The sequence below is a fragment of the Dasypus novemcinctus genome, chromosome X (assembly GCF_030445035.2).
Source record: "Dasypus novemcinctus isolate mDasNov1 chromosome X, mDasNov1.1.hap2, whole genome shotgun sequence".
Lineage (NCBI taxonomy): Eukaryota > Metazoa > Chordata > Mammalia > Cingulata > Dasypodidae > Dasypus > Dasypus novemcinctus.
The window spans coordinates 86,540,189-86,567,879 of record NC_080704.1 but is presented as its reverse complement, the minus strand read 5'-3'; the positions used below and the strand labels follow the sequence as shown (position 1 = coordinate 86,567,879).

The window sequence follows — 27,691 nt, the reverse complement described above, 5'->3', positions numbered from 1 at the left end:
TAATATTACATGTTTTATATTCATCCTCCTGTACTCTCACAAAACTCCTCTCTTGCCCCCATATTTACCTTAGCTCCATCCATTCCACATCCATTTTCCCCTCCTCTTGGGGCCCACAACGCCAGCCACTCTCCATTTCCCAAGAAGCCATGTCCAGAGATACTTGCACCAGTATTCAGGGCCTGACTTTCTCAACTGCCCTAATGCCCTGGGAGCCATCCTTTCTCACGAGAGATATAGTTCTCTCTATTTGATGGCATTAGTCCTCCCCAGGATGTGGGTCCACCCCAACTCTCACTTCTTGGTTCTCTTCCCAATGGTACAACCCACCTTGGCAAAATGAGCCTTCAGTTATTCCCCCGGAGTCTGTCCCGCATCAGACCATACCCCTGAGCTTCCTAAACAGGTAACCCTCCTACTTACACTTTGATATGATTTTCTCAACATTTTGTTCTCAACGAACACCTGACACTCTCCCATGTTCGTATGTTGCTCCTCCCTCCCCCCAATTTTTGGACAATATTACCCTCTGCCCATCCCCAGCCCCCCTCAAACCCACAAAGCCCCACCCGAAGGCAACCCCTTGCCCCCATTTTGTCCCTTCTTTGTGCTCATACTTACCGCCAGCTCATCACAGATTCCACCCCTGCAGACGTTAACTCACATCCTTCCTCCACCCCCCGATTTCCTGTAAGCCTCTTTTCCAGACTCTAGCTCTCTGAGGCAGTTTGCTTATTTCATATCATTGAGGTCATGTAGTATTTGTCCTTCAATGCCTGGGTTGCTTCACTCAACATAAGATTCTCAAGGTTCATCCATGTTATCATGTGTGATTGTAGTGTATTTGTTCTTACAGCCGAGTAGTATTCCATTGTGTGTATATACCACATTTTATTGATCCACTCATCTGTTGATGGACATTTGGATTGATTCCAACGTTTGGCGATAGTGAAAAATGCTGCTATGAACATTGGTGTACATATATCGGTTTGTGTCCTTGTTTTCAGTTCTGATGGGTATATACCCAGCAGTGGTATTGCTGGGTCATATGGCAAATCTATGGTTAGTTTTTTGAGAAACCGCCAAACTGTCCTCCAGAATGGTTGGATCCTTCTGCATTCCCACCAGCAGTGGATGAGTGTTCCCCTTTCTTCACATCCTCTCCAGCATTTGTATTCTTCTGTTTTTTTCATAGCTGCCAATCTTATGGGAGTAAGATGGTATCTCATTGTAGTTTTGATTTGCATTTCCCTCATAGCTAGAGATTTGGAGCATTTTTTCATGTGCTTTTTAGCCATTTGTATTTCTTCTTTGGAGAAGTGTCTGTTTAAATCTTTTTCCCATTTTTCAAATGGGTTGTTTATCTTTTTATTTTCTAGATATATGAGTTCTTTATATTTGCAAGTTATAAGTCTCTTATCAGATATATGGTTGCCAAATGTTTTCTCCCCCATTGTGTGGGTTCCTTTTTTACTTTCTTGACACCTCCTTTGAGGTGCAGAAGGCTTTAATTTTGAGGAAGTCCCATTTATCTATTTGTTCTTTTGCTGCTCGTGCTTTTGGTGTGATATTCATGAAGCCATTTCCTATTACAAGGTCCTGTAGATGTTTCCCTGCACTGCTTTCCAAGATCTTTATGGTCTTGGCTCTTATATTTAGGTCTTTGATCCATCTTGAGTTGATCTTTGTATAAGGTGTGAGATGGCAATCCTCTTTCATTCTTCTACATATGGCTATCCAGTTCTCCAGGCACCATTTGTTGAATAGGCCATTCTCTCCCAGTTGAGAGGGTTTGGTGGCTTTATTGAATATTATATGGCTATATACATGAGCTTCTATATCTGAACTTTCAATTTGATTCCATTGGTCTGTGTGTCTCTCCTTATGCCAATACCATGCTGTTTTCACTACTGTAGCTTTGTAGTATGTTTTGAAGTCAGGTAGTGTGATTCCTCCTATTTCGTTTTACTTTTTCAATATTACCTTGGCTATTCGGGGCCTCTTTCCTTTCCAAATAAATTCCATAGTTAGTTTTTCTAGTTCCTTAAAGAAGGCTGTGTTGATTTTTATTGGGATTGCATTGAATGTGTAGATCAGTTTTGGTAGGATAGACATCTTAATAATATTCAGTCTTCCTATCCATGAACAAGGAATATTCTTCCATTTATTTATGTCTTCTTTGATTTCCTTGAACAGTCTTGTATAGTTCTCGGTGTATAAGATTTTTACCTCTTTAGTTAAATTTATTCCTAAGTATTTGATTTTTTAATTTACTATTGTGAATGGTATTTGTTTCTTGATTTCCTCCTGATCTTGCTCATTATTGGTGTACAGAAATGCTACTGATTTTTGCGCATTGATCTTATAACCTGCGACTTTGCTGAACTCATTTATGAGTTCTAGAAGCTTTGTTGTAGATCTCTCAGGGTTTTCTATGTATAGGATCATGTCATCTGCAAATAATGAAATTTTGACTTCTTCCCTTCCAATTTGAATGCCTTTTATATCTGATTCTTGCCTCAGTGCTTGAGCAAGTACTTCCAAGACAATGTTAAATAGGAGCAGAGACAATGGTCATCCTTGTCTTGTTCCTGAGTTTAGAGGGAAGGATTTCAGGATTTCGCCATTGTAAACAATGTTGGCTGTAGGTTTTTCATATATACTCTTTCTCATGTTCAAAAAGTTTCCTTGTATTCCGATCTTTTGAAGTGTTTTTATCAAGAAGGGGTGCTGTATTTTGTCAAATGCCTTTTCTGCATCTATAGATATAATCATTTGATTTTTTTCCTTCAATCTGTTTATATGGTGTATCACATTGATTGATTTTCTTATGTTGAACCATCCTTGCATACCTGAAATAAATCCCACTTAAAAATATGGAATGCTTCATGAATTTGCATGTCATCCTTGTGCAGGGGCCATGCTAATCTTCTCTGTATCATTCCAATTTTAGTATATGTGCTGCCGAAGCGAGCACCATGTGCTGTTTAGACATTTGTATTTCTTCTTTGGAGAAGTGTCTGCTTAAATCTTTTTCCCATTTTTAAAATGGGTTGTTTCTCTTTTTATTTTCAAGATATAGAAGTTCTTATATATACAGGTTATAAGTTTCCTATCTGATATGTGGTTACCAAATATATTCTCCCATCATGTAGGCTCTCTTTTCACTTTCTTGACAAACACCTTTGAGGTGCAGAAGGCTTCAGTTTTGAGGAGGTCCCAATTATCTATTTTTTCTTTTGCTGCTCGTGCTTTTGGTGTGAAGTTCATGAAGCCATTTCCTATTACAACATCTTGTATATGCTTCCCTACGCTGCTTTCCAAAATCTTTATGGTCTTGACTCTTATATTTAGGTCTTTGTTCCATCTTGAGTTGATTTTTGTATAAGGTGTGAGACTGTAATCCTCTTTCATTGTTTTACATATGAATATCCAGTTCTCCAGCCACCATTTGTTGAATAGGCCATTCTCTCCCAGTTGAGAGGATTTGGTGGCTTTTTTGAATATTATATGGCTATGTATATGAGGATCTATATCAGAACTCTCAATTTGGTTCCATCAGTCTATGTGTGTGTCCTTGTGCCAATACCATGCTGTTTTCACTACTGTAGCTTTGTAGTATGTTTTGAAGTCAGGTAGAGTGAGTCCTCCAAGTTCATTTTTCTTTTTCAATATGTCTTTGGCTATTCGGGGCCTCTTTCCTTTCCAAATAAATTTCATAGTTAGTTTTTCTAGTTCCTTAAAGAATGCTGCGCTGATTTTTATTGGAATTGCATGGAATGTGTAGATCAGTTTTGGAAGGATAGATATCTTAATAATGTTTAGTCTTCCTATCCATGAACAGGAAATATTCTTCCATTTGTTTAGGTCTTCTTTGATTTCATTGATCAGTCTTGTGTAGTATTCTGTGTATAAGTTTTTTACATCTTTATTTAAATTTATTCCTAGGTATTTGTTTTTTTATTGACTATTGTAAATGGTATTTGTTTTTGATTTCCTCCTGAGCTTGCTCGTTAATGGTGTACAGAAATGCTACTGATTTTTGCACATTGATCTTATAACCTACGACTTTACTAAACTCATGTATGAGTTCTAGAATCTTTGTTGTAGACCTCTCAGGGTTTTCTATGTATAGAATCATGTCATCTGCAAATAATGAAATTTTGACTTCTTCCTTTTCAATTGAAATTCCTTTTATATCTGGTTCTTTCCTCAGTGCTTGAGCAAGTACTTCTAAGACAATGTTAAATAGAAGGGGTAAGAGTGGGCATCCTTGTCTTGTTCCTGATCTTAGAGGGAAGGATTTTAGGATTTTACCATTGTAAACAATGTTGTCTGTGGGTTTTTCATATATACTCTGTATCATGTTCAAAAAATTTCCTTGTATTTCAATCTTTTGCAATGTTTTTATCAAGATAGTGTGCTGTGTTTGGTCAAATGCTTTTTCTGCATCTATAGATATAATCATGTGATTTTTTTTCTTTAATCTGTTTATATGGTGTATTACATTGATTGATTTTCTTTTTTTTTTAAAGATTTATTTTTATTTATTTAATTCCCCTCCCCCAGTTGTCTGTTTTCTGTGTCTATTTGCTGCGTCTTGTTTCTTTGTCTGCTTCTGTTGTCGTCAGTGGCACGGGAAGTGTGGGCGGCGCCATTCCTCGGCAGGCTGCTCCCTCTTTCGCACTGGGCGGCTCTCCTTATGGGTGCACTCCTTGCGCGTGGGGCTCCCCTACGAGGGGGACACCCCTGTGTGGCACGGCACTCCTTGCGCGCATCAGCACTGCGCATGGGCCAGCTCCACGCAGGTCAAGGAGGCCCGGGGTTTGAACTGCGGGCCTCCCATGTGGTAGACGGATGCCCTAACCACTGGGCCAAAGTCCGTTTCCCATGATTGATTTTCTTATGTTGAACCATCCTTGCATACCTGAAATGAATCCCACTTGGTCATAGTGTATAATTCATTTAACGTGTTGTTGAATAAGGTTAGCAAGTATTTTGTTGAAGATTTTTGCATCTAGGTTCTTTAGAGAAATTTGTCTGTAATTTCCTTTCTTGTGGATGAGGAAACTCAGCAAATGTGAAGTGCTCCCTGCAGTACCTATTATATGAAGAAAATAAAATAAAATAAGGGGAAAGAGAGAAAAGAAAAAAAAGAGAGAGAAAATGGGGGGCAAGAAAAGGGGGGGGGGGAACAAGCAAGAAAAAGAAAATGAGAAAAAAACCAAAATAAATGAAAAGTACCTTGGAGGATATAAGAAGAGAGAAGACCAGGAGACAAAACAATATTAGCAACCACGAGGAAAAAAAATAAAATAAATAAAGAACCAACGTTTCAAGCCAGGAATCCTCTTTGTAGTTAAAAAATACACTTAGGGATCTGATCATCCCCCTTTCTCCTTTCCTCACTTCTCTCTCTCTCTCCCAGGGCAACAGGAAAGCTGCCTGAGAGGTCCGGTAGGAGATTCAAGTAGGTCCTTGTTGAACCAACTCAACACAGGAGACTATGGCTCTTTATTTCCAACATGAGATCACCTACACCTCACCAGAAACCCCAAATATGCTTGGATAGCACCTCCTACAGTCCCTCCCCTTAGGTGTGCTAGGAGAGGTCTAACTGATTTTCTGAATCCACCTTCTCCCAGACCGAGTTTCCTATCCCAGGACGTTTAGGTAAATTGGGCTTTCTCAGCAGATTTACCTCTTCTTTCTTCTGAGACTCTCCCCAAGTCAGCTGGTACACTCCTCCATGTTCAAGGAGAGAGAGAGAAAAAAAACCAACAGAAAACACTGAGGGCTAGGGTAATCAAGAACCTCAGATGGACTTTAGAGCACAGTGGATTTGGGGATTGGAAGTCTGTGATATTGCAGATTCAAGGTGTGTGAGTCTCTGGAGCGTGGGCCACCAGGGTTTAGGGGACACAGACCTGGAAACCACGCATCCAGTTAACACAGGGCCTGGGAATAATGCAGCACAACAAAGCCTTCAGGGATCACAGCAGCTTGGCCACCAGCCCTAGGAGGAATGTCCCACCCACAACTTCTGACCTCTGTGTCAGAAACCCAAAATTCCACCTCTCACAAGAGTCTCTTCTGTCACTGTCTAACCAAATCAACATCCAGACACCTCCTGCCCTGCAAGCCCCTGAAACAACCCACTCAGGGTTTGTGAACACCCCAGCACAGCAAAGATCCCAGCAATTACTGCGGCCAGGCCACCAGCCCTAGGGGGAGGGGCTCCATCCACAACTTTGGACCTCTGTGTCAGAAACCCAAAATTCCACCTCTCTCACCAAATTGACATCTGGACACCTCCCACCCTGCAAGCCCCCAAAACAGCCTGCTCATGGTTTGGAGAAACCCCAGCTCAACAAAGCCTTCAGGAATCACCGCAGCCCACCTGCCAGCCCCAGGGGGAAGGGTCCTGCCCACAACCTCTGACTTCCGTGCAAAAGACCCAAAATTCTACCTCTTGCCAGAATCTCCTCTGTCACCGTCCCACCAAATTGACTTCCAGACACCTCCTGCCCTGAAATCACCTGAAACAGCCTGGTCCAGCAGGACTCCAACCCTACTCAGCTGCTTCTTTGCAAGAGAGATTATGAGGTGCACTCACTCAGATGCCATCTTGCTCCCCCTATGTTTTTAATTTTGTCTGTACATGGGTGTGATTAAGTTATGATTAGGGTTTTGATTGGGCCACATCCTAAGGGCTCTGAGTCCCTATCCCTTGATGGTGGGAACTCACAGATAAAAGGCATGGCAAAGGACAGAGTTGAGGGCTTTTGATGTTGGAGTTTTGATGTTGGAGTTTCATGGGGAAGCCTTAACCTGGAGTCCCAGGAATTAAGCTCACAGAGGAAACAGAATCAAGCCTCAGGAAGAGAGGAAGCCTGAAACCAGAGAGAAGCAAGTACCTGGAAGTGAGGAACTCAGGAAACCTGAACCCTTGCAGCCATCAGCAGCCATCTTGATCCAACATGTGAAAATCGACTTTGGTGATGGAAGTAACTAATACTTACGGCCTAGTATCCGTAAGCTGCTACCCCAAATAAATACCCTTTATAAAAGCCAATAGGTCTCTGGTGTTTTGCATCAGCACCCCTTTGGCTGATGAATACAATGGGCATTTGGGGTCATTCTAACTTTTTGCAATAGTGAATAGTGCCACTATGAGCATTGGTGTGTATATATCAATTTGTGTCCTCATATTAATTTCTTCTGGTTATATACCCAGCAGTGGAATTGCTGGGTCATATAAAAAATGTATAGGTAGTTTTTTGAGGAACCTCCAAACAGTCCTCCATAACGAGTCAATCCTTCTACATTCCCACCAGCAGTGAATGAAAGTTTCCATTCCCCCACATCCTCTACAACACTTGTAGTTCTCTTTTTTTAATGAATAGCCACCAGTCTAATGGGTTTAAGATGGTATTGCATTGTACTTTTGATTTGCATTTCTCTAACTGCCAGTGATATTGAGCATCATTTTATGTCCTTTTTAGTCACTTATATTTCTTCTTTGTTCTAATTTCTTGCCCAATTTTTAAATAGGTTGTCTTTTTATTTTTGAGATATAGGATTTCTTTATATAGGCTGGAAATTAGGCTCCTATCAGATATATGGTTACCAAATATTTTCTCCCATTGTGTAGGCCTTCTTTTCATTGTCACCTTTTAGGTGCAAAATGCTTTAATTTTGAGGAGGTCCCATTTATTTATTTTCTCTTTCACTGCTCCTGCTTTGGGTATGAAGTTCATGAGCCATTTCCTATTACAAGGTCTTGTAGATGCTTCCCTACATTTTCTTCCAAGGTCTTTATGGCCTTGGCTCTTATATCTAGATTTTTGATCTATATTGTGTTGAATTTTGTAAGAAATGGTATTCCTTTCTCATTCTTTTGTGCATGGATATCCAGTTCTCCAAGCACTATTAGTTGAAGATACCATTCTCTCTCAGTTGAGTGTCTTGGTGGCATTGTCTAATATCAAATGAATGTATATGTGAGGATATATATTAAAACTCTCAGTTCAATTTCTTTTGTTGGTATGTCTATACTTGTGCCAATACCATGACATTTTGATCATTATTGCTTGGTAGTATGTTTTAAAGTCAGGTAGAGGGATTCCTCAAACTTCATTTTTCTTTTTCAATATGTCTGTGCCTCTTCAGGACCTCTTTCCCTTCCAAATAAATTACATTGTTAATTTTTCCAGTTCATTAAAAAAAGCTGTTGATTTTTATTTGGATTGCATTGAATCTTTAGATCATTTTGCATAGGATAGACATTTTCATGATATTGAGTCTTCCTATCCATGAACAGGGAATATTCTTCCACTAATTTAAGTCTTTGATTTCCTTGAACAGTGTTGTGTAGTTTTCTTTGTATAAGTCTTTTAAATCTTTAGTTAAATTTATTCCTAGATATTTATTTTATTTATTTCTCTCCCCCCCCCAGTTGTCTGTTCTCTGTGCCTATTTGCTGCATCTTCTTTGTCCACTTCTGTTGTTGTCAGCAGCACGGGAATCTGTGTTTCTTTTTGTTACATCATCTTGTTGTGTCAGCTCCGTGTGTGCGGTGCCATTCCTGGGCAGGCTGCACTTTCTTTCATTCTGGGCAGCTCTCTTTACAGGGTGCACTCCTTGCACATGGGGCTCCCCTATGTGGGGACACCCCTGGGTGGCAGGGCACTCCTTGCATGCATCAGCACTGCTCATGGGCCAGCTCCACGTGGGTCAAGGAGACCCAGGTTTTGAACCATGGATCTCCCATGTGGTAGATGGACACACTAACCACTGAGCCAAGTCCACTACCCTGATATTTTTATTTACTCTTGCAAATTGTGTATTTTCTTTATTTCCTCCACAGATTGTTCATTATTGGTGTACACAAATGCTACAAATTTTTTTGTGCTTTGATCTTATAACCTGTGACTTTACTGAACTCATTTATAATTTTCTATAAACTTTGTTATAGATTCCTCATGGATTTCTATGTATAGGATTATGTCATCTGAAAATAGTGAAATTTTGACTTATTCCTTTCCAAATTGGATACCGTTTTAAATCTGTTTCTTGCCTCAGTGCTTGAGCAAGTACATGTGACACAATGTTAAATAGGAGGGTTGATAGTGCGCATCTTTTTCTTGTTCCTGATCTTAGAGGGAAAGATGTTAGTATTTCATGATTGTATTTGAGGTTAGCTGTGGGTTTTTCATATATACCCTTTATCATCTTTAGAGAGTTTCCTTCTATTCCTATCTTTTCACAGTTTTTTTTTTTCAGGAAAGTGTGCTGCATTTTATCAAATGCTTTTTCTGCATTTATAGGTATGATCATGTAGTTTTTTTCTTTTGATCTGTTTATGTGGTGTGTTACATTGATTGATTTTCTTATGTTGAACAATCCTTGCATAACAGGGATGAAACCCACTTGGTCATGGTGTATAATTCATTTGATGTGTTGTTAAATATGATTAGCAAGTATTTTGTTGAGGATATTAGCATCTAAGTTCATTAGAGAGACTGGTCTGTAATTTTCCAGTCTTGTGATTACTTTGGTTTTGGTATTATGGTAATGTTGGCATCATAGAATGAGTTAGGCAATGTTCCTTCTATTTCAAGTTTTTGGAAGAGTTGAAGGAAGATTGGTGATGACTCTTTCTGGAATATTTGGAACAATTTACCTGTGAAGTCGTCTGTCCCTGGGCTCTACTTAGTTGGGTGGTTTTAATGACTGATTCTATCTATTTACTTGTGATTGATTTGTTGAGATCATCAATGTCTTCATCTGTCAGTTTAGGCTGATTATGTGTTTCTAGGAATTTGTCCATTTCCTCTAAATTGTCCTTCTTGTTGGCATATAGTTTTTCATAGTATCCTCTTATGATACTCTTTATTTCTTTGGGCTTATTGGTGATATCCTTTTTCTCACTTCTTATTTTGTGCATTTGCATCTTCTCTCTTTTTTTCTTCATCAGTTTAGCTAAGAGTTTGTCAATTTTATTGATCTCAAAGAACCACCTCTTCATTTTGTTTATTTTTTCTACTGCTTTCTTAATTTCCATTCCATTTAGTTCTTCTTTGATACTTATTTCTTCCTCCTTTGCTGTTAGTTTTTTATTAAATAATTCTTGTAAGTGTGCATTAAGTCTTTGATTTTAAGTCTTCCTTCTTTTTTAATATATGGATTTATGACTATAAATATTCCTTTCAGTACAGCATTTCCTGCATTTCAGAAGTTTTAATATGTTTTGTTCTCATTTTCATTAGTTTCAAGTTAGTTATTGATTTCTTTTGAGATTTCCTCCTTGACCCACTGTTTGTCTAAGAATATGTTGCTTAACTTCCATATCTTTTTGCATAATCTGTTTCTCTGTATCTTGTGTATTTCCTGCTTCATTCCATTGTGGTCAGAGAAATTAATTTGTATGATTTCTAACTTTCTAAATTCATTGATACTTTCTCTGGAGCCTAGAAAGTCATCTATGTTGGAGAATGATCTGGGTGAACCTGAGAAGAATGTATATCCTGCTGTATTTGGGATTAGTGCTCTGTATATGTCTATTAGGTTCAGATCCTCTAATATATTACTCAATTTTTTTGAGATGCATTTTTATTGTATTTTTTGAAGATACATAGATCATGAAAACTGTTACATTTAATAATATAAAAGTTTTCCATATACCCCACACCTGACCCCCCCACTCCTCCCACATGACCAACCTCTTTTATCATTATGGCACATTCATTGCATTTGGTGAATACATTTTGGAGCACTGCTGCATCGCATGGATTGTAGTTTACATTGTAGTTTACACTCTCCCCCAGTCCACTCACTGGGTTATGGCAGGATACATAATGTCTTTATTGATTCTCTGTTAAGGTGTTCTGTCTAATGGTGGTAATGGTATGTTAAATTTCCCCAGTATAATTGTAGAGGCATATATTCATCCAATTTGTTTTTCTCATGTTTACCTCATCTATTTTGAGATGCCCTGGTTAGGTGCATGAATGTTTATGATTGTTCTTTCTTTTTGAAAGATTATTACCTTTACTGATATATAGTGTCCCTCTTTGACTCTCACAATAGCTTTGCATTTAAAGTCTATTTTGTGCGATATTAGTATAGCTATTCTTGCCCTTTTATTTTTGGTTTTTGTTTGCTTATAAGATTGTTTTCCAGTCATTCACTTTCAAAGTCCTTGAATCCCTGGGACTAAGGTGAATTTCTTGTAGACAGCCTAAAGATAGGTCATATTTCCTTATCCATTCTGCCAATCTGTGTCTCTTTTCACAGGTGAGCTTAATCCATTGGCATTCAGTGTTATTTCTCTCACAGAGTTACATTAGCTGTATTTTCTTTGGATGTATGTATGCCATCTGTTGTTTCTATTTTTCTTTTTCTCTTTTTAATTGTTCTTACACTCTCCTCCAACACTGTCTCTTCTGTTTTTTGTCTTTCAACTTACATAACTCCCTTTAGTATTTCTTGAATGGTAGGTTTCTAATTGGCATACTGTCTTAGTATCTGTTTATTCTTGTATATTTTGGATTCTCCATCATTTTTGAATGCCAGTTTTGCTGGATAGAATATATGTTTTTTAGTTACATGCTATTAGTTACACTTTATTCACAGCTGGCCAAAAATGGAAGCAACCCATGTCCATCAACCAATGAATGTATACTAAAATATTATATAAATACAATGGAATACATTTAAGCATTAAAAAAAATCAATTTCTGATATATGCAACAACATAGATGAATCCAGAATATCATATTGAGTAAAATAATGTACACCCAAAAGTGAAAACATTGTAGAATCTCTGTGATATAAAGTAATTAAAATCAACAGTTATAGATAAAAAGTATATAAGATACACTACCAGGGAATAGTGAGGTGATAGTTAATCCATATATAATTCTTAAAATTTATGGGGTTTCTATACATATATATCCTGCACCACTTCACATCCCAGTAGTGATTAAAATTGGAAAAACTTAAAGTTTACAGTCTAAAATGCAAACCATAATGCAAACCACTGACCATGGTTAGTAGCCATGTCTCAATACCTGCATATCAGCCACAGGAAATGCAACATCCACATGCAAAATGATCATTGATAGGGAAGGGGAAATAGGGGGAAGATGGTGGGTACATGGGAGTCACCCACATACTGCAGGTGACTTTTCTGTGACATAAAACTTCTCCAAAGGCATAATGAGAGAGAGGTAAGACACTGAGGAAGAAATGGAAGAGATTGCCCTGCCACTGCACACACAGGACACCCACCACCGTGATGAAAGGAAAAACATAAAAAATATTTCTTATAGTATTTTTCACTTTTTAAACAACCCACTACATTTTAATTTAGTTTTTCCAAATTATCATGTATTCCACCTCCAATGTTTAAACCTGTCATTACTACTCCATCCTCTCACTAAATGAACTTGGTAATATATTAAGCCCCATCCCCAAAGAAGTTCAGGAACACCATGGGGCTCAGCCCTAGCAGGAGAAGAGCATCTGCATAGCATGTAACAAATGGGAGATGCATGAGAGGAAGTTCACCCAGGCATGCCCATAGTGTATATAGACATGTTTAGATGTTCATTGGGTATTGACACAGTGGCTAGAGATTCATATGACAGTGGAGGGAGTTCTGGGTTACCAACCTGGGGAGCTCTGCCACATTCCCCAATGGAATAGCAATAATTCCCCAAGTACAAGGGCAATGACCAGTGAAGAAGGATGGTCCAATGATGAGCCCCTGACACTGATGAGTAAGCTCATGATCCTGTTTTGCCTGAAATTTCAACTTGGCCTAGTGTTTCAGGGTGCCTAAGAGTTACCACCTGAGAGCCTCCATGTTGCTCAAATGTGGCCACTCTCTAATCCAAATCCAAACCCATCAAATAAATGCTGGATAGAGTAGTCTTGATGGAACTTTTTTTCTTTTACTACCTTGACTATGTTATACCACTGCCTTCTTGCTTCCCTGGTTTCAGATGAGAAATCAGCATTTAATCTTATTGAGCTTCCCTTATATGTGATGGTTCTCTTTTCTTTTGCTGATTTGAATATTTTCTCCTTGTCTTGAGCATTGGATAACTTGATAAGTATATTTCTTGGAGTAGGCCAGTTGGGACTTATACTGTTTAGGGTGTGCTACACTTCCTGGACATGTACATCCATCTCCTTTAATAGGTCTTGGAAGTTTTCAGCCATTATTTCCTCCAACACACTTTCTGTCCCCTTCCCCTTCTCTTCTCCTACTGGGATGCCTATAATGCATATGTCTGAGCATTTTATGTTGTCATTCAAATTGCTAAGTCCCTGCTGGATTTTTTTCTATCTTTTTATCTATTAATTCTACTATCTGTTGATTTCAGATGTACTGTCTTCCACATCACTAACTCTTTCCTCTGCCTGTTCAAATCTGCTATTTCCCGAGGAGTATTTTTAATTTCTTAGATGATACCATTCATCAGTATCACATCTGTTATCTTTTTTTTTGCATGTTTACAATTTCTTCAGCATGCCTTCCAAGTGTTTTCTTAGTTTCCTTCATCTTTTCCTTCACTTCATTAAGTTGGTCCATGATATTTTTTGAACAGCTTTGATTAGTTGTTTGAAGTTCTGTTCCTCTTCCTGTTTTTTACTTTGTTCACTGGATGGGCCATGCCTTCCTGTTTAATGGTATGGCTTGTAATTTGTTGCTATCTTGTCATCATTTTATCTTGATGGGTTTGTTCAGTTGTTTAGCTTCTCACTCTAGTCTTGGATTTTACTTTCTTGCTGTTTTTCTGTGTTTATTTAGTATTCTCTTTCACAGGTTCTTCTTCTTATTCTATTTTCTTGTTATTATCTAAGAAAAAATTAGGGCCAGGGCAAGCAAAAGCTGTAAGAAAAGAAAAAGTGTAATAGTAATATTGATAGTAAAAGTTAGCAGAAGAATGTTACAGGACCTAGGGTAATGAATATTAAACTCATGTAAGCAGTGTAGAGTTATATGAATAAAAAAGTGGAGTACAAGCAATAAAATGTGCGACTCAATATGGAGATTATAGTGTGAATTAAAAGATCAGCATAATGAGGAGAGAGAGAAATGAAAAGAAATGACAAAAGCAGAAAGAGTTAGTATAAGATAGAAAACCTAATAGGAGTGTTAGTAATAAAAAGCTAGAAAAATGCAGGCTAAACAAGAGAGGTGGAATGTAAGAGCAACTACAGAAGGTAGAAGATAGAAAGATGTAGTTAGGAAAAGAGATAGCATTGGTAGCCTAAATCAGTACACACAGGAAAGAGGAAATTGAGGAGGAGGAAACACAGCAAACAAGAAACAAGTCAACAGTACCTAATTTTTAAAATGTGGGACATTAAAGAGAAAGTCAAGAAGACAAAACAAAACAAAACAACAACAAAAAAGACAAACCCACAAACAAGGATTCAACCAAACACTAAGGAAAAAGAGACTTCCCTCTTAAGCCCCTGTGGAGCTTGTCATGTGGCCTTGTTTATTAATCAATTATGCTGCAGATTTTGAAGTGGGTTTTCATGAGTAAACTAAGTTAAATTATATAACAAAAGTAACCTGAGAGGTGGAGGCGTCTTCGGGACATGGAGCTGCCCTGGATGGTGCTTCAGAGGTAATCACCGGACATTGTAAATCCTCACAGGGCCTACATGATGGAATAGAGGAGAGTATGGGCCATGATGTGAACCAATGTATATGAGGTGCAGAGGTGCCCAAAGATGTACTTACCAAATCCAATGGATGTGTCATGATGATGGGAACGAGTGTTGTTGGGGGGGGGGGAAAGGGGGGGGGTGGGGTTGAATGGGACCTCACATATATATTTTTAATGTAATATTATTACAAAGTCAATAAAAAATTAAAAAATTAAAAAAAAAAAAAAAGTAACCTTTAAGTTTTTAGGAAAAATAAAAGACCCATGGGAATCTAATACAAGGAAAAAGTCTATATTTTCCCTGTCCTAAATTAGTAGCTAGGTGTTTACTATCCCAGTAGGTCACTTCTCTAAGAGGAGCCAGGAATCAAACTAGAGACCTTGTATATTCAAGGCTGAATCTCCTCCACTGAGCTAATCTTTCTTGGTGGGTTGATTAGCTCTTCAGAAAGAGTCTTTGTCCCTGGGCAGGAGTGACTCTTTGCAATTGGACCAACTGCTGACTAGGAATCTGTCCTCCCCCCACTTTTTTTTCTAACTGCTTTCTCTCCCAGGGCAGCAAGAATCAGTAGCCTGTGTGAAAGGTCCCTTTTGGAATTCAAATGGGACCAGGTGACTTAAGTCACCACAGAAAAAAATGACTTTCAGTTTCTTTGAGAGAGAGCACCCACACCTTGCTGAGAACCCTAAATATGCTCTTGGAGGCTTATTAAGCACTTCCTACTGCCCCCCCCCTTAAGTGATTTGCACAGGACTAGTTAATTGCCTGACTACACCTTCTCCCAGACCAATATTCTCTATCCCAGGGAGGTTAGATAAATCAGGCTGCCTCAGCAGATTCACCTCTTCCCTCTTCCTGGTTTCTCCTCAAGCCAGCTGGTATGCTCCTCAAAGCTCCAAAAAGGGATTCCAGATGATTGAACCCACAGATGGGGGACCCCTCTCCACTATTCACCAGAAACCTCCTACTGTCAGAGCTTTTCTCCTCCTGCTAGGTGACCCGCAAGGGTCAGGGAATGCCACAGTTTCCTGCCTTGAGGGAGGGGCTTAGCCATCCCACAGCTTCAGTGACAAGCACCAGAAACTCATGGTTTTACTTGAACAATCAATCTTTTTGTCACACTCTCTCCAGCTCAAAACCCTGAAGCCTCCTGCTTTGTGGGTTCCCAAAACAGCTCACTGAGGCAGGATTTGCCCCCCACATGGCTGTTTTATGTAGGAGAGATGATCTGGGCACACTTAAGCCAATGTCATCTTGTCCTTTCTACTAAACTAGTGTTTTTTTTTTAAAGTACTACTATTTATTGAACACTTACTATGTGACAGATACTGTGATATATACACATTAGTCATTTAATCTTCACAATAACCCTATCAGTTATGTGTTATTAGCACCATCGTACCGATAAGGAAACCATTTCCAAAGGGAGAAAATTGTTGTTTCTGTTTTCCTGAAGTAGAAATTCTTAAGTGTGGGGGATTAATCACCTGAATGAAGGCTTTCCAAACCACACTGACCTTTCCCCCCATTTTAATACCCTCACTTAGAAGGCCTATCCTTTTCATATATCCCTGATATTTCTTGAGCTATTGTGATTGATTTAATTGGGTGATGGTAAGGGCTCTCAGACATGTTGATGTAGGTGAAAGTTTGAGCTTCATTTCTGCAAAGAGAGGTCCTTGGTTAGACTCAGAGCTCTGTACAAGGATCTGTCTTGGTTTTTACATTTTTTTCTTTTGTTTTGTTTTACTTCTTAAATATAGTTAGATTACATAAATGATACATAAAAATATAGGGGATTCCCATATGTCCCACTCCCTCTCACTCCCACACTTTCTCACATTAACAACATCCTTCATTAACCTGCTACATTTGTTACAATTGATGAACACATATTAGAGCATGCTACTAAGTGTGGATTATAGTTTACATTACAAGATGCACTCTTTACTGCACAATTTTGTAAGTTATGAAAAGATATATAATGACCTGTATCTGTCATTGCAACGTTATCCAGAACAATTTCAATGTCCCTAAATTGCCCCCATATTACACATATTTTTCTCTCTCCCTTCCCTGAGAATGTGCAAACTGTCTCTTCAAACTGTTTGCCTATCAATCCTGTTCTCCAGCTCCGGGGGAAATGTGGTCTGAAACTGGCAGCGGGTGCCACTGCTGTAGCCTAGTTGAATGAAGACGTTCCCAGACACCCATGCCTACTGCTGCCCCAAGGCGAGGGCAGGATCAGCCGAAATGTGGATTCTGGGGCACACCAGCCATTGGTCAGATCCCCATCCTGAACCTAGGACTCTAAGTTGGATACAAATGTAGAAAATTATACTCATCAAATGTTAAGGAAGAACTGGAGTGGGAGGGGAAGTACATATATAAGGTGACAGAACTGGAAATTATGAAGAATTTACTAGAATGCAAAGATGGTCCAAAAACAGCAAAACAAACAAACAAAAAACCCCCCCAAAAACCCAAAAACAGCAAAACAAATTTTATAAGAATAAAAATGGCATCTTTAATTAGTTTCATAAAATAAAAAGACATTTTAAAAATAAATAATTATATAAGATTTAATAGGCCTGTCGAATGTTAATGGACATTCTGGCTTATTAGTGATAGAAGAGAGTCTAGAATGTGGGAGGCAATCACTTAGTCACTCCATTCTTTTTGAGTTTGTAGAACCACACCTCAGGTATGACTCAGTTCTGGCAGTTATCTTCTAAAGAGGGATAAAGATAAAATAGAGGATAATAAGAGAAACCTGGAGGGTGGAGTGAGACCTGGTTATGGTTTTCCAATATCTGCAAGGTCATCATGGGAAAGAAGATTTTATCTGCGCAGATGACTACAAGGACAGAATTAAGATCATTGGGTCAATGTTACAGCAGAGCTGACTGAAGATGAAATGGACTATGTTAGAAAGGAATGAGGGGAAACGGATGTGGCTCACCCAATTGGGCTTCTGTCTATCATATAGGAGGTCCATGTTTTGGTGCCCAGGGCCTCCTGGTGAGGGAAAGCTGGCCCACATGCTAAGCTGACCCATGCATTGCCAACCCACACGGGAATGATGCTCCATGCAGAAGTGCTGCCCTGCATGGGAATGCCATGCAGTGTGGGAGAGCAACCCTGTGTAAGAGTGCTGGCTGATGAAGAGAGCTGGTGCAGCAAGATGACACAACAAGAGACATAAAGGAGAGAAAATAAGATGTAACACTTTCTCCACATCAATGCTACAATTTCTTCCATTACTAGTCACAATAGTTCTATAATAGAATACGAGGAAGTCCTCTCTAATCCATATTTTATTCCTCCATCCTGTGGACCCTGGGATGGTGATGTCCACTCCACCTCTAAATCAAGAGGACTTAGATCCTAGATGGCTGATGGATGTGACTCTTCTGCTTTCAATTGTATGCACTCTCTGTTCCCTGGTGTGATGCTTGAACATCTTTACCTCACTCTTAGCTGACCTGGGTAAGACCAATGAAATGGAGAGTACATGTTGTAACTCTTTTGAGGCTCAGGGTCCAACTGATACACAGCCAGTCCAGAGATTCAAGTCTCCTGAGCATAAACTAACCCCAGTGCCAACCATAGGTTCAGTAAAATTGACAGAAGAGGCATGTGTAGAAAGGTCTCATCAGAGTCCAACCCCATCACACTCAGGAGCACAAATTCCACAGTAGGGCCAACTGGCAAGACACTGAACTCCAGAGCCATCTGCCATGACTGTAGGACCTCAGTGTCTCCATAGCCCTCAGGAGCACCAGTACCTTGGGTTTTATCTATTTTGGTTGTCTCTGAGATCCTGCTGAGATGAGCATAAGCATGACCCCTCTGCTGACCTCCCAACTAATTTTGAAGTTTCTTAGCCATATAAACTCATTTGTATTTACTATTTTCCCCCTTTATTCAAGGTATTTTTCTAGTTGCATCACCAGATGGTTCTTGGTAGTAATCCTTTGCCAGGGAGAATCATCCCTGGGAGTCATGTCCCATGCTGACGGTATGGTAATGCATCTACATGATGAGTGTGGTTTAGAGAGTGGCCACATTTGAGCAACTTGGAGCCTCTCTGGAGGTAACTCTTAGGCACCCTGCAGCCCTAGCCCTAATTGAAATTTCAAGGACTTGGAGTCATCCTCAATTATGTTGCAGGGACAGATGCAGGACATTGTATATTCTGCCATAACCCATTGAATGGACTGGGAGAGATTGTAACCTACATCATAAACTATAATCCATGCCATGTATAATCTCTCTGATGGACTTGGAGAGAGTGAAACTTACATCATAAACTATAAACCATGCCATGCACCAAAATGCACTCATCAAACACAATGAATGTACCACACCAATGAAAGAAGCTGTCGATGTGGGAGGAATGGGGGTGTGGGGAGTGGGGTATATTGGAAACTGTTATATTTTTTAATGTTAGGTTTTGTGTGATCTATGTATCCTAGAAAGAGAAAATAAAAATAAACAAGTAAAAGTATATGTTTTGTATTTTATTTCCTAAATATAGATAAAAGACTTTTGTCATCATTCCTACCTATAACATTATTTGAAACCTGGAGCATGTTTACTTTAAGAGAAATATTCCATTTCAATTCATCTGAGGGACCTAAACCCAAAACAGCCATCATGTAGATGTCTGTGCTTTCAAAAGAATTTTCTGCATCTTTAGGTTTCATTACTAATTATATTTCAATATTAGTACTCAACATATTATTGCCCAGCATACTTATGTGCTGACATAATTTTGCCTGTTCACTTTTCATTTCTCCAAAAGCCATCCTATCTTTTCCTTCAAGGCTATATACCAACCTCCCTAAAAATGACTATATTTTCTAGTTTAATCTCTTATACAGTCTAGAGCCTCTCTCTATTCCCAGCCCAAACCCTCCCCCTCATTTTTAGTATTCTGAAGGACTTACTTAGAATAGTAAAGCATTAAGGTGATTTAAAAGATTCCTAAGTTCACTTCCTGCTCTCTAGTTCTTTGGTTCACTTCAAGCAAATATTTCACATTTGAAAGAGTAAACCTTCCATTGTTGGTCCTCCACCTTCATGTTTCTTAGGACTTATTGGGTCAGGGACTGATTATATATTTTTCTCTCTAGTGGCAACCAAGGGAATGTGCAATTCTGAAACCAAAGAAATGGATTGTTGTCATTAACATTAGAACTTCTGACCTCAAAGAGATTGTTGTCTGGGTTGAAGTCTTCCTAGCGTCCCTCATATATCCATCTACCCTTGTAAGTATTCTTCCTCACCCCTGGAAAGGAATAGACCAACAAAACTGAAAATCTATTATATTGTTGAAAAGGGCTCCAATATGTGGACCATTGAAAACCATCATGTTCTTTCACTAGTGATTTCTTCTGGCTCTAGGTTCTGCATTGATGTTTTCACCTCATACATTTGTATTTCCTCCAAATTAGGCGCTGCTGTCCTCATCAGGTTGAGAATTCAGGGGACATCAAACACTTATGCTTTTCTCTAAAGTGAAATTCTGTCCTTCTTGTTACCTTAAGTGCCTGGTTTTCATTAACTACTTTCTTTTTTATTATTGGTAGAAATTAATACCATATGTAAGAAAGATAATGTCACATAGGATATAGTATCAGTGCCAATGTCAGATCTTGGCTAAATTATAGTACAAACAAAAGCAGGAAGAGCAGCATCCTAACAATTTGAAGTGGATTTCTACCATCCAGCAAACTGTATCTGGAATACCAGTCCAAATCCGGATGGATTAGAAGGTGTCCCTGGTTTGGATGGATGGGATACATTTTCTTATGGAATTGTCTATGACGTCTCTTCCAAAATGCTGGCATGAAAATGAAAGTGAGCAGCTGAAGGCTCTGGCGAGATTTAGAATGAGATTCTGTCTTCCCAATTCCATAAGTAAGCCAGGTCCTAGCTCACAGGGTTTGGCCAAAATTGAGGGGAATAGTCAAATCCCCCACATGATTGAATCAAACCATCCCAGTCTTCTTTCCCTATCCATAACTCTCACGCAGGATTGTACCTGAACCAAGCTCTTAGAGGCTGAACATACCAGGATTTGTCAGGGAAGGCAGTGGTTATTTCCATTGCCACCCAGGGAAACTGGAGTGCAAAAGAAGCAATTTGGGGCAGTTTCACCTGCCAGGCTGAATGTACATGGGATTGGCCTTGGAATGTCAACTTCCCAGAAAAGATACCAGAACAGAGAAAGAATAGTTAAGAGTAGAAAGTGAGGACAGAATAGAGCCTTCAAATAGGTGATTTCTTTTGGTCCTGACTTGTGAAATTTCCTGTTAATTCTTGGTGTCTCCTACATACATGAGTCTCTCACTTCACACAAAGTCTTCCTCCCCCAGTTACCTAATAACTCAATTCACTTCTCACTCATGGTCTACAGTAGTTAACTGAACTGGGAGACAGAGAACTTAGAGGTGTGTGCACATACACATACACTCTCTTCTGATGTTAAGAGCTACAAGTTCATAGGGAAGCTTTTGTGGAATATTTCTCCAGTCACAGGCAGCCAAAATGATCCCCCCCCCCCCCCAGGTTAGAATTTCAATGTATCTTTTTTCTCTTTCTTTCTTTCTTTCTTTCTTCCTTTATTTCTTTAATATTACATTAAAAATATGACCTCCCCATATAACCCTCACACCCTCACTCTAGTCCTCCCCCCATAACAACAATCTCCTCCATCATCATGAGGCATTCATTGCATTTGGTGAATACATCTCCAAGCACCACTGCACCTCATGGTCAATGGTCCACATCATAGCCCACACTCTCCCACAGTCCACCCAGTGGACCATGGGAGGACATACAATGTCCGGTAACTGTCCCTGCAGCACCACCCAGGACAACTCCAAGTCCCAAAAATGCCCCCACATCTCATCTCTTCCTCCCACTCCCTACCCCCAGCAGCCACCATGGCCACTTTCTCCACACCAATGCCACATTTTGTTCGATTACTAATCACAATAGTTCCTGAATAGAATATCACTAAGTCCACTCTAATCCATACTCTATTCCTCCATCCTGTGGACCTTGGAATGGTTTTGTCCACTCCACATCTATATCAAAAGGGGGCTTATATTCCACATGGATGGTGGATGCAATCCTCCTGCTTTCAGTTGTAGGCACTTTTGGCTCCCTGGTGTGGTGGTTGACCTTCTTCACCTCCATGTTAGCTGAATGGGGTAAGTCCAATAAACCAGAGTGTAGGAGCTGAAGTCTGTTCAGGCTCAGGGCCTGGCTATTACATGGTCAGTCCAGAGATTCAGGTCCCCTGGGTATATATTAAACCCCAGCACCAACTACAGTTCTGATAAAAGTAACAGGAGAGGCTTGTGAACAAAGATCACATCTGAGTCCAGCTCCATCACACAGAAACACAAACTCCAAAGTAGGACCAACTGAGATGGCACTGAACTCCATCTGCCATGACCATAAAACCTGTGGATCTCTGTAGCCCTCAGAAGAACCAATACCTGGAGTTGTGTCTACCCAAAATGATTTTAATGTGAATTTTTCTATGCAAGAAATGTTTTATGATATTTTTCACTTTTTATTACACCAATTTATTCTTTATTTTAGTTTTTCTAAATTAGTATGTATTAAAATTCTAACCTTTAAACCTATCATTACTATTTCATTTTCCTATGAATTGAATTTGGCAATATATTAGACTTCATTTTTTATGAAGTTTCAGATCATAGAGCGGTTCAATTATGGCAGGGGAGTAGCACTGGTGTGGGGTGTCATTGACTGTGTACACATGGTTGGGAGGGAGTTCTCCAGGGCATGTATATAGGGTATATAAAAATGTTCAGATATTCATTGGGTATAGTCATAGTAGATAGAGTTGCAAAACAACTGAACTGAGGGAGTGCAGAGCTTCTAGTTGGGGGAGCAGTCACATTCCCCAATGGAACAGCAACAATCCCCTAAGTGCAAGGGTAAAGATCAGTGAAGAAGGATTGTCCAATGATGGACCCTTGATACTGATGACTATGCTTATGAGCCTGTGTGCTTGAAATTCCAACTAGGCCTACAGCTTCAGGGTGCCTAAAAGTTTCCTCCTGAGAGCCTCCATGTTGCTCAATTGTGGCCACTCTCTAAGTCAAACACAGCATATAAATGTATTACCTCCCCTCCAGTATGGGACATGACTCCCAGGAATGAACCTCCCTGCTGCTGAGGGAATACTACCAAGCACCAGCTGGTGGTCACCTAGAAAAATACCCTGCATAAAAGTGGGAAATGATAAAAACAAATGAGTTTATCTGGCTAAGAGACTTCAAAGTGAGCTGGGAAGTAAGCAGAGGGGTCATGCTTATGCACTTCTCAGCAGGATCCCAGAGACAGCCAAAGTAGTTACAGCACTGGGTACTGGTCCTCCTGATGGCTATGGAGATGCACAAGTTCTATGGTCATGGCAGATGGCTCTGAAGTTCAATGCCTTGTCAGTAGGTCCTACTTTGGAATTTTTGCTCCTGAGTGTGTGATGGAGTTGGACTCAGATGTGACCTTTCTACACATGCCTCTTCTGTCACTATTACTGAACCTGTGGTTGGCATTGGGGTTGATGTATGCTCAGGATACTTGAATATCTGGACTGGCAATGTGCCAGCTTGGTGCTGAGCTTCAGAAGGTTTGCAACACCAGCTCTCTTATTCACTGGACTTACCCAGGTCAGCTAAAAGAGAGGTGAGGATGGTTAACCACCACACCAGGGAACTGAGAGTGTCTTCAACTGCAAGTAGGAGAATCACATACATCAGCCATGTTGGATCTCTGCCCCTTTTGATTTAGAGGTGGAGTGGACATCACCATCCCTGGGTCCACAGGATGGAGGAATAGAGTATGGATTAGAGTGGACTTACTGATATTCTATTTATGAACTATTGTGATTAGTAATTGAAAAAAATGTGGCATTGGTGTAGAGAAAGTGGCCATGGTGGCTGCTGGGGGTAGGGAGTGGAAGGAAGAGATATGATGTGGGGGCATTTTTCGGAGTTGGAGTTGTCCTGGGTAGTGCTGCAGGGACAGTTACTGGACATTGTATGTCCTCCCATGGCCCACTGAGTGGACTGTGGGAGAGTGTGGGCTATGATGTGGACCATTGACCATGAGGTGCAGTGGTGCTTGGAGATGTATTCACCAAGTGCAATGAATGTCTCATTGTTGCGGTGCCTTCCAGCGGCTCCACTCCCGAAGAGGTAAGGATGAACAGAGCAAGACAACACACGGTAACCGCTCTGGAGACACAGGCTGGTGGCTGGGGGGAAGCTAGGCATCGTGCAAGCACCCGATTTGTTATGTTAATTCAGCGAGGCTGGTTGGCTCATGGGATCTTGTTGCTGAGGACTGGGGAAGAATTAGGAGTGGCTCACAGTTGTTTACTGCGAGGCTTGGCGCCATCTTTAAGGAGTGGCGCCTGCAGCTCACTCACATCTCATGATCACTGAGGAGACTGTTGTTATGGGGGGAAGAGTGGATTGAGGGGGGTGGGGGATATATGGAGATCTCATATTTTTTTAATGTAACATTAAAAAAAAAAGACAAAACAACAACAACAAAGGCAATGAATGTACCACACTAATGAAAGAAGTTGTTGATGTGGGAAAAAGGAGGTGTGGGGAGTGAGGTATAAGGGAACCTCTTATATTTTTTAATGTAACATTTTGTGTGATCTATGTAAAAAAAGATAATAAAATAAAAAAAATAATGGAAGAAATTGTATCATTGATGTGGATAAAGTGGCTTCTGAGGGTAGGGAGAGGGAAGAAGAGACATGATGTGTGTGCATTTTCAGGACTTGATTTGTCCTGAATGATACTGCATGGACAGATGCAGGACATTGTGGGTCCTACCATGGCCCACTGGGTGGACTGGGGGAGAGTGTAGACTACAATGTAGACCACTGTTTATATGGTGCAGCAGTGCTCCAAAATGTTTTCACCAGGTGCAGTGAATGTGCCATGATGATGGAAGAGGTTGTTTCTGTGGGAGGAGTGAGGTGAGGGTGGTGCTGGGGTATATGGGGACCTCATATTTTTTAATGTAACATTTAAAAGAAAAAAAAAGACATAATCTGAGAGACTGTATCAGTCAAGTTCAGGTGCTGGTGATCTAAGATTCCTTCCATTTGGAAGGCAGAAGCATCAGATCATCCTCTGGGTCATATTGTTTCAACATCTGACTGCTCCATCTGTGGCTTCCTTTCTCCTGGATTCTTCTTTGAGCTCCTGGTTTTCTCCTTTCCATCACTGTTGCTTTTTTTCTGTGTATCTGCTTGTAGTACTCAGTTTATAAAGGTCTCCAGAAAAAGGACCAAGATCTACCCTGGGTCAAGCTTCACTGAAGTAATCCAATCAATGGCCTCCTAACAGAATACAATCTCAAGGGTCCCACACCCAGTGGAATGGATTAGAGTCAAGAATATGATCTTTTCTGGGATCCACAATATCTTCAAACTTTCATACCGTATTTTTGGATAAAGAATTAATTTGATGGGAGAGAGTTCCCAGAAGATATCAGAGTAGGTCATCCAGGGCACAACACTGTTATAAAACAGGAAAGAAACAGCAGAAAAATGTTTAAGGGCACATCTTTTGTAATCTGCAGTTTCAGAAGAGTGCCACACACATCATCCTGGAGGGACTGAGGAAAAGGAGACAAAGAAGCCAAAAGAAAAATTGTGCATTACTCATGCCCATGCCTGGGAAAGGAGCCCATCCCCCACCCATGAGGGAAACAGCTTCAGTGAAATCTACAGCTGAACAAGCCAAATGGGAGGGGAACATACATATCTCACTTGGGAAGTTCGAGGGTATAGCAGAGGGTGAGTGCAGTTTCCATTCAGTGAGCTTAAATGCCAGGGTACAACATAGATTCAAAGGCTCAGAAAATCCAGCCAGTGGAACAGGAAATCCCCACATTTGTGAAAAGGTTTGCCAAGACTACAACTTGTTGGCTGCCTGGCAAAATGAAAGAAGACAAGGCTTGTCTCTTGGCAATAGCCTCAGACTACTGTAGATCAGGTCTGTGCCCCATTATTGGGTCCCTGGACCAGTTTTGATGACTTAAAAAAGGGAAACCTTCAATTTTAGAAAAAAAACACTAAATCAAAAATAAAAAAAGGGTGTGAAACTAAACCACTAGACAAGAGAGATAAATTGAATAACAGTAAAATCACTGAAATTATCAGATGATTAGACATCAGCAAAAAATTACAAGCCATACTAAGAAACAGGAAGATATGGCCCAGCCAGAGGTACAAAGCAAGAATCCTGACAAGACTAAGATTTGAGACAATGAATTAAAAGTGTGCACACAAATCTCCTCAATCACTTCAAGAAATTGAAAGAAAATATGATGCAAGAGGTCAAGAATATTCTCGGATGTTGAGGGGACTGTATTAGTGATTATTTCTGAGGACTCTGAAAAGATAATGTGATAGAAGTATTTGTGGGAGGAAGTCTTGTTTTCCACTTGGAAAATAATATGTACTTCATATGGTAGCTAATGTTTGAACTAAAATATAAGAAAAATGCAAATATTAAAGACAGAAACTGAATAAATGCAGTCATAAAAATAAACTTAAATAATAAAAAAAAGAAGACACTGGGTGAGCATAAAGAACAATTTAAAAGTCTAAAGAGAAAAGTAACAGAATTTATGTAAGTGAAGTACATAATGGATGAGATTAAAAATACATTAGAGGACTGTGGGGAGATGGCATTGGATAAGGCAGACAAGGCTCAACTCTCTCATAGAAACAATGGAGAAAGCTAAATTTGCCCAAGGGACCTGCTTTAGGGGTCAGCAGATCAGAACATACTTCACAACTCTCAGGAGGTTGACGGACAGAGAGAGGAAGAACCCAAAACAAAAAACTGATACTAAACCTCCTGGTTGTTAGAAAGGGCTCTTCTTCCCCAGGACTGATATATTAAGTGGGGTAAAATCCCTGGCTCACTGCAGCTGACTGAGAGGGGAGCAGATGTCTTCCTCCTTGTCAGCTGTTACAAAGGAAAAGTGTAGGGAGGTTGAGGGCTTTTCTTTAGTGAATTTGTCAAAGGAAGTCCACTTTGAATCTCAGCACCAGTGAGAGCAAAACAAAGGAAAACTGAGAGACACTTTGGTGGAAAAGTGTGCCAACAGGTGCCATTAGCTGACTGGTCTGGAAATTGCACAGACAAAATCTGCAATTGGGTATCTCTGTTCCCTAAATTCTGGGAAATGATTTGAGCCCCATTAACGAGTCCCTGGTATGATTTTCACTACTTATATTGGGCAATTTTAAAGACTTAGGATAAGTTGAACCAAATATCAGAAAAGAGTTGTAAAAAATTACTAACAATAGGCTAGAGAGAAAAATTAGCCCTCAGAGTAAATTCACCATCATATTCAGATGTCTAGACATCAGTAAAAAATCACAAGCCATACTACAAAACAGGATGAGATTGCCTAGCCCAAGGAACAAACCAAACATCCTGAAGAGACACAGGATTTAAGATAATTAATCAATGAAATCCTGTAACTCTCCTGAATTAATTTAAAGAATTAAAAGGTAATATGACTAAAAAGATAAAATATATTAAAAAGACACTGTGCAATCATAACAGTCTGAAGGTCTGCAAAGAAAAGTAGCAGAACTTATGGGAAAAAAAGTCATGATGGATGAAATTTAAAATACACTAGAGGCACATAAGAACAGATTTGAATTGCTCAAAAACAGAATTAGTGATTTTGAAGATCAAACATCTGAACTGGAAAAGACAGAGAAATGGAAAGAGAATGGAAGAAATGTAACAGGGTCTCAGGAAACTTAATGACAACACAAAATGCAAAAACATATACATTATCAGTGTCCCAGAAGGAGAAGAAAATGGAAAAGGGGCAGAAAGAATATTTGAGGAAATAATGATTGAAAACTTCCTTACCCCTATGAAATACATGAATATCA

General features: G+C 39.7%; 1 non-coding gene across 1 annotated transcript; it reads right to left on the bottom strand.

Moving 5' to 3' along the window:
- Positions 1 to 2,870: 2,870 nt before the first annotated feature.
- LOC111761293 (U6 spliceosomal RNA) lies at positions 2,871 to 2,977 on the bottom strand. The gene has a single exon (XR_002794696.1). It is a non-coding gene; the product is annotated as a U6 spliceosomal RNA (small nuclear RNA).
- Between the last annotated feature and the right edge of the window lie 24,714 nt (positions 2,978 to 27,691).